Here is a 7,500-nt window from a genome sequence, read left to right as displayed (position 1 = left end):
CGCGACCCATATGTCGGGTTGAAGTTACTAAGGAAGGAGGAACCTGTAGCATTTTTGTTTTTGTTTTTTTCTTTTCTTCTGTTTGTGTATTACTGTACTTATCAATTTTCTCAAGGTAGTACGGTGATGATAAATATTCTTCCAGCAAAATTCAACGTGCAATTCAGTAAAGCCGAGCTGTGATAAAAAAAGTGTGATACCAAAACTCTCGCAATATATGCATCAAAAGTTAGCATATATTGCATTTATCATTTTCATTATGTCACATCAATAAGGGTGACGGTGACAGATGAAAAGCTAGATTCCCCGGGCGATTAATGTAGTTTAATCTGGTTGAGTTTATGAAACGCTTTGAAGGTTTTGATTTGAAGGCTTTGAGAGAGAGTGAGAGAGAGGGGGGGGGGGTAGGGATGAGTCGAGGAGAGGGAAGAGATATAGGTTGGAGAAGGGAGAGGAAGAGAAAGGTGAAAAAGGCAAGGGGTGAGGATGAAGGAGGAAGAAGAAGTAATAAAAGGGGAGAAAGGCATAGGAAGGTAGAAGGAAGAGAGGAGAGAGGAGAGAGGAGAGGAAAGCAAAGGGGGAGCGGAGAAGAAAGAGGAAGAGAGAAAGGAGGGGAGAGAAAGGCAAACGGAGGATGGGGGTAGAAGGAAGAGGAAGAGACAAGAGCGAGGAACGGCAAAGGGGGATAGGGAAAAGTGCTGTGAGATGTGACAAGGATGTGAGAGGGAAAGCAAATGGGTTTGGATGGAAATGCAAAATGGTATTCCATGTATTTGTGGGAGTATGGCAGCGAGAGAGGGAGGAGTGGGAGAAGTAGAAACAGAAGGAATGGAAGTGGGAGAGGGAGAAAAAAAGAGAGAGAGGAGAGGGAGAAGGATAAAAATGAAAGAAAGAGAGAGAGAGAGAGAGAGAGAGAGAGAGAGAGAGAGAGAGAGAGAGAGAGAGAGAGAGAGAGAATGATAGAGTGAGAGGACGCTTCGTGTTCCGTCTATGGACTTTCATCAAGGCCGCTTCTGCATGCTGTATTAACTTTGTTGTTGGGAAACTTTATCGTGTGAGGAAGCCTTGTTGCAAGTTGCCAAGGCAGCTTGGAATGCCTTGGTTGTTATCAAAACGTTCAAGTGACTAACGTTGGGCATCGCCTCAGCAAAAGCCTTTAATGGTCTGAGATTCATTGTGGGTCTGATATATATTGGGTTAGAGTTATTTTGTTTGTGATTTAAACGCAGTGTGTGCACACACACATATATATTATATATATATATATATATATATGTGTGTGTGTGTGTGTGTGTGTGTGTGTGTGTGTGTGTGTGTGTGTGTGTGTGTGTGTGTGTGTGTGTGAACAATCAATAGCCTAAATCCCGTTAGTATCGCGCGCGCGCACACACGCGCACACACACACACACACGCACACGCACACGCACACGCACACGCACACGCACACGCACACGCACACGCACACACACACACACATATATGTATGATATATATATATATATATATATATATATATATATATGTATAATATATATATATTTATATATATGTATACATATATATCATATACATATGATATATATATCATATATATATATATATATATATATCTATATCTATATCTATATCTATATCTATATATATCTATATATACATATATACATATATATGTATTTATATCACACACACACACACACACACACACACACATATATATATATATATATATATATATATATATATATATATATTATATATATATATATATATACATATATATGTGTATGTATATATATTATATATATGTGTGTATGTATATATATATATATATATATATATATATATATATATATATATATGTATATATGTATATATATGTATATGTATATGTATATATATATATATATATATATATATATATGTATATATGTATATCACGGTAAAACCTCCTTTGTTTATATTTAGCATGGCAGGGAGAAAGAGGAGGCTGACAATGCGAAAAGTGGAAAAGGAAATTAATAGCTGAAGGAGGTAAGGAAAAAGGACGAGTGAGAGAGGGGAAGTGAAAGTGAATGAGAGGAAGACAGAAGAGAGAGAGGAAGATGAAGATGGAGACGGTGATGGAGCGAATTAGTGAGTGATTAAGTGAAAGAGAGAAACAGGGAGAGAGAGAGAGAGAGAGAAACAGAGATAGAGAAAAAAAAATATTTCATCGCGGGAATAACAATAAAAGTCGTCCTTAGCAGACGTCCAGCATTCGCTCTTAATCACGAACGCAACGTGCATGCATCTCCATGCAATGAGTGCATGCGAATGATAGCCCCGCCGTGTTTCCGCGTGGATGATGGGTCCCACAAGGCCTTACGACCCCACCCTCTCGCCCCTAGGTAGTCGCGATCACTAGTAGCTAGCGCAGGAGGAGGACACGCCATGCTACTAGCCGCAAGTAGCCGAGGAATGCTGCCCATGCAACCCCTCCCAGCCCGGAGGCGCAGATGGGTTCCTCCTTCCCGTCGGCGGTCGCGGCCCGAAAAAGAAGGAAGACAAAAAAATTGAGTAAAAACCGCTCATGTGTGCGTCTTGAACGTGTGTTGAAATTCTGTGATTGGATCTTCGCGTGGTGATGATACTGGAGTGGAAATGATGATTGTGATGACGGAGCATATGGTGCCGTAGTGGAATTAATGATTGTGATGGCGTAGCATTCATAACTTTTTTTTTTCAATTGGTGGGGTGGGAGTATCGGATTAATATGTTTCGCTTATATTCCCATTTAATATTCACAATATGTACGATACGAGAGCAACTCATTGCGAATTAAAGTTTGCTTTTTCGTAGTTAGAGGAGTGCGATATCAGAAGCCCCTTTGCTCACTAGGACGTTTAGCAGAAGATAATAAATATTTTCGCCGGGGAGTTCTCATGCCCGAGAGGTCAGGAAGGCAAGATTAAATTCCCGTTTATTCATCCATGATATTAATGTTAGCGTAAAGTCTGCAAGGAAGAAAATTTATCCGGCATCCGCACATGACTAACACGCGATAAACTGAGCAAGCTTTCCTCTTCCTCCTCCTCCTCCTCCTCCTCCGTCGCCGTCGCCGCCGGCCAGGGAGGCTGAGGTGTGGGCGCCCCGTGCAACAAACTTTAATTGTTGACAAACTGGGCGCAAGTTTCTGATTGGCCTCCACTTGATTACGGGAACTTTGGCAGAACAACACGCTGCTGATCAGGCCCCTTGCCTTTGGAGCTTGTCACTTGCTCGTCTTAGGGCGGAAAGCGCCTGCTACACACACACACACACGCATGCATGCGTGTGTATCTATATAATATATATATATATATATACGTATTTATATATATATATATATATATATATATATATATATATATACTGTGTGTTTACACATATATATGTATATATATATTTATATATTTATATATTTATATATTTATGAATATAAATATACATACATTTATATATTTACATATATTTACATACACATTTTTTTCTGTGTGGATATTTTTGGCTTTTATGTGTGTAAGAGCTCGTGCGCGCAATCCTGCCTCATCTGTTATACAAGTTCTCGTCGCTGTTCAAGGACTTCGAGCTGCGATCGCTCTCAACCCCACCTTACGAGTGTCGTAAGTCCGTGCACCCGTTACGGCAAGCGATTGGCCAATCACTGAGGATCGCGAAAGAACCGGAGTCTTTACACTTTCCAGAATAGCCAATGAATAACCAATTATTATCCGCGTAACTGTCGTAAGTAGTCGCAGATGGGCAATTATCCCTTATTTATTGCGGGACAAGACTGGCGCGGGTGGTAGTTTGTCCCCGAACTGCCTAGGGTAAGCATCGAGCGCGACCTTCGCTGCGTGATGTGGCTGCTATGTTCAGGCGGTCGTTCCGTGCTGGGGTCGTGTTGTTCGGTGACGCTTCGGGAGGGACTGCTGGTTGGCGATGAGAGACTTTTCGGGTGGGATTGTTGCTGGGATCTGGGATTGGGGATTGGTTGTCTTTGATTGAAGGTGTGGGATTGGTGGCAGTGATTGTCCCTGGGATTAAAGATTCTGGATTGATTAGCTGTGATAAGAGTGATTGTGGCTTGAATTGGACCTTGTTTTTCTTTTTATAACAATTATCAATAAACATTTCTATCATTATTTTTTATGTGTATGTTTGCCAAAACTCCCTTTGAAGAACTTAGCTCGCTCTGCAACTCCGTGTTTTGTTGTTCAGTCAAGCCATCAACAGTAAATATTATTTGACATCGTTGCTACTCTACCGGTGACATCGCTCACTTCCCTCTCCCTCATCACCCTCCCTTCTCCTTCCATAACTTTGCCCCTCCCCCTTCCATCACCCTCACAAAGCCCTCCTCCTCTCTCCCATCTCCCCTTTACTCTCACCCGTCTCCCCTCTCCCTCTCCAGTCTCCCTGTCTCCCCTCTCCCTCTCGTCTCCCCGTCTCCCCTCTATCTGTATTTCAGCCCCACTAACAGGCATTCATATGCAGCTATATATTGTTCTGAATTATTATTAGCGTCTATTGGGCAAATAGAGTGTGATGCTCCACAATTGCTCGCCGTTGATTAGATCCCATAAAAAGGGAGGATTGAATGGAGGCATTTTGTCCCACTTTAATCGCGCTTAATCATGCTAACACAGACACTTACAGAGAGGGAATGATAGAGGGGGGAGAGAGGGAGGGAATGTGGGGGGAGGCAAGAAGAGGGAGGAAGAGGAAGGATAGGTGGGAGGAAGGTAGGGAGAGGGTAGGGAGATACTTCGATGGTGATACAATATTGGGTCTAGTTATTATGATATTGACAAGGATATCAAGAGACACAATAATGACACAGCTACTACTTGTACTTTAAATAACATATAAAAATAGAAAGATGGTAATAACGAATACATCTGTCAGAAAATGAATAAAAGGAAACATCAACAGGGTGAGCGATTAGACGAAGAGAGATCAGCTCAGTTCAGTTCAGCGAGATTTGCGAAAGCGTACGGAGGGCAGCAAGGCGAAGTAGTGGGGGAGTTTGGGCAAGGGTCAAAGGCCAAAGGGACAGGAACTCGCTCGAGGCAGACAGGCAAGTAGGCAAGGAGCGAGAGAGAGAGTGTGTGAGGGTGTGTGTGCGTAACACTGAATGAATAAGTTTACTCCTCCATTGAGGCTTCGCAAAGTAGTACTCGCACACGTACACGCACACGCACACGCACGCACACGCACACGCACACGCACACGCACACGCACACGCACACGCACACGCACACGCACACACACACACACACACACACACACACACACACACACACACACACACACACACACACACACACACACACACACACACACACACACACACACACACAGCACACACAGCACACACACTGCGAATCACAATGCATACACGAATGTAAACACACACACATATGCATACACGCACTTGCACATGTGGGAGCAAGGAATTTGTTCCGCTGTTCCAGGTGTATGTGAGATATCTAGGAGAAGTTCGTGGTCTCTTTAGGTAGGAGGGAGGGAAGGGGCCGATAAAGTTTGCATAGGAAAGGATGAAGGAGAAAGAAAGGAGGGAGAGAAGGTAGAGGGGAGGAGGAGAAGGAAGAGAGACAAAAGGGGAATAAAAGAAGGATGAGTGGAGGAAGAGAAGGATGAAGGGGCAAAGAAGGATGAGGAGAGGAGGAATAGGAGAGGAGAGAGGAACTGAAAAAATCACATGAGTAATAGAATGAAGAGAAGAAAACGAGGAAGAGATGAAGAGGAGAAAAAATAGAAGGAAGACAAGAAGAGGGAAGATGAATATAAAACGAAGTGGGAGAGAGAAAGTATGGGAAATATGGAAGGGCGAGGAATAGAACAGGAGGATGGGAGAGAGAAAGAGAGGGGAAGGGAAGAGAGAATAAAAGCCTGTGGGAGAGGGATAGATTATGGGCGTACAAATATGTGTTTGTGTTTGTACCTATAAATATGTATAATATAAGGGTACATACCAGGGGTGATGAGTGTCTGTTTACGTAAATTCAGCTTGTGATGGAGTGTTAAAAAACGTAAATATAGAATTGAATTTCGAAATACCCTGTATTTTTTGAAAAATATTACCATACACACGCACACACACACACACACACACACACACACACACACACACACACACACACACACACACACACACACACACACACACACACACACACACACACACACACACACACACACACACACACACACACACACACACACACACACACACATTTCAGTCAGGTCCATTCCGGAGGAGGATCGAGGCAAGTCACATCAGTTATACAATAGCCAACGGAAAATGGAAAGCGTCATTCGCTACCTTATTGCCAATATCTAAATGCTCCCCCCCCCCTCATTTCGCCTTTCATCTTTCATCTCTATTTTTCTTCTATACTCTTCCTGTTTTCTCCTTCCGTCTTTCCAATCTCTCTTCCCTTTCCCCCTCTTCTTCCTCCTCTTCCTCCTCCTCCTCCTCCTCCTCCTCCTCCACTTTCTCTTCCTTTTCCTCATCCTCTTCCTCCTCCACTCTCTCTTCCTTTTCCTCATCCTCTTCCTTCTACCCTCCTCCTCCTTATCTTCCTCCTCCTCCTCCTTCTCTTCTTTTTCTCCATTCCCCTTTTACCTTTTTTTTCATTCCTCCCTTTTTCCTGTCCACCCTTTTCCTCCCTTCTTCCCCGTTCATTCTCCTTCGTTCTCCTGATTCTACCCACTCCTTTTCCACCTTCTCTCCTCTCCCTCACCTCTTTCCCATACTCTCTTCCCGTCCTTCCCCCCCGCCCCCTCCTCATCTAGCCCTCTCCCTTTCCCCTCGCTCCTTCCTCTCTCTCCTTACCTTTTCTTCTTCTCTGGACAGATAGATTTTTGTACAGGTTAGAGAGTTTATCCACGAGGTCTGTCCCGTAGTTTAAGTCGCATTTTTATTCCTTTTTATATCGTTTTCTCTTTTTCTTCTTTCTTTTTTTGACTGGAATATAAAGAGGAAAGTTTTAAAACCCTTTCAAGCCGCACCGAGCAAACTGCCGGTAGCGTATGAATTTCTTATATATATATTCACTCACTCTTTCTTCTCTCTCTCTCTCTGTCTCTCTCTCTCTCTCTATCTATCTATCTATCTCTATCTCTCTCTCTCCCTCTCCCTCTCTCTCAATCTCTCTCTCTCTCTCTCTCACTCTCTCTCCATATATAGATAGATAGACAGATAAACAGATAGATATCCTCATCTTCCCTCCCTCTCTCCATTAGCCCCATCCCTCCCTCCCTCCCCCTTCCATTCTTTCTCGCACCCCGCCCCCCCTCGCTACCACATCACCCTACATACAATGAGACTCTTTAACGGAACTTTCACACTTATTCTGGCGTGTATGTTTACGGGGGAGGGGAAAGGGGGCCGGCTCATACGGGGTCACGACCTGGCAGTTCGTGACCTCGTTCGAGAGACGTAGATAGCCGCGT

The 7,500-nt window shown here is 43.5% G+C and overlaps 1 protein-coding gene across 1 annotated transcript in view; it reads left to right on the top strand.

The window, feature by feature from the left end:
* Window positions 1-7,500, top strand: part of LOC122255806 (agrin) — a 528,413-nt gene that overhangs the window by 92,450 nt on the left and 428,463 nt on the right. The window lies entirely within an intron of this gene.

Source organism: Penaeus japonicus, unplaced genomic scaffold (genome assembly GCF_977035675.1).
Source record: "Penaeus japonicus unplaced genomic scaffold, GWHDUDI00000001_assembly GWHDUDI00000031, whole genome shotgun sequence".
Classification (NCBI taxonomy): Eukaryota; Metazoa; Arthropoda; class Malacostraca; order Decapoda; family Penaeidae; genus Penaeus; species Penaeus japonicus.
This window is presented reverse-complemented; position numbering and strand designations above follow the sequence as displayed.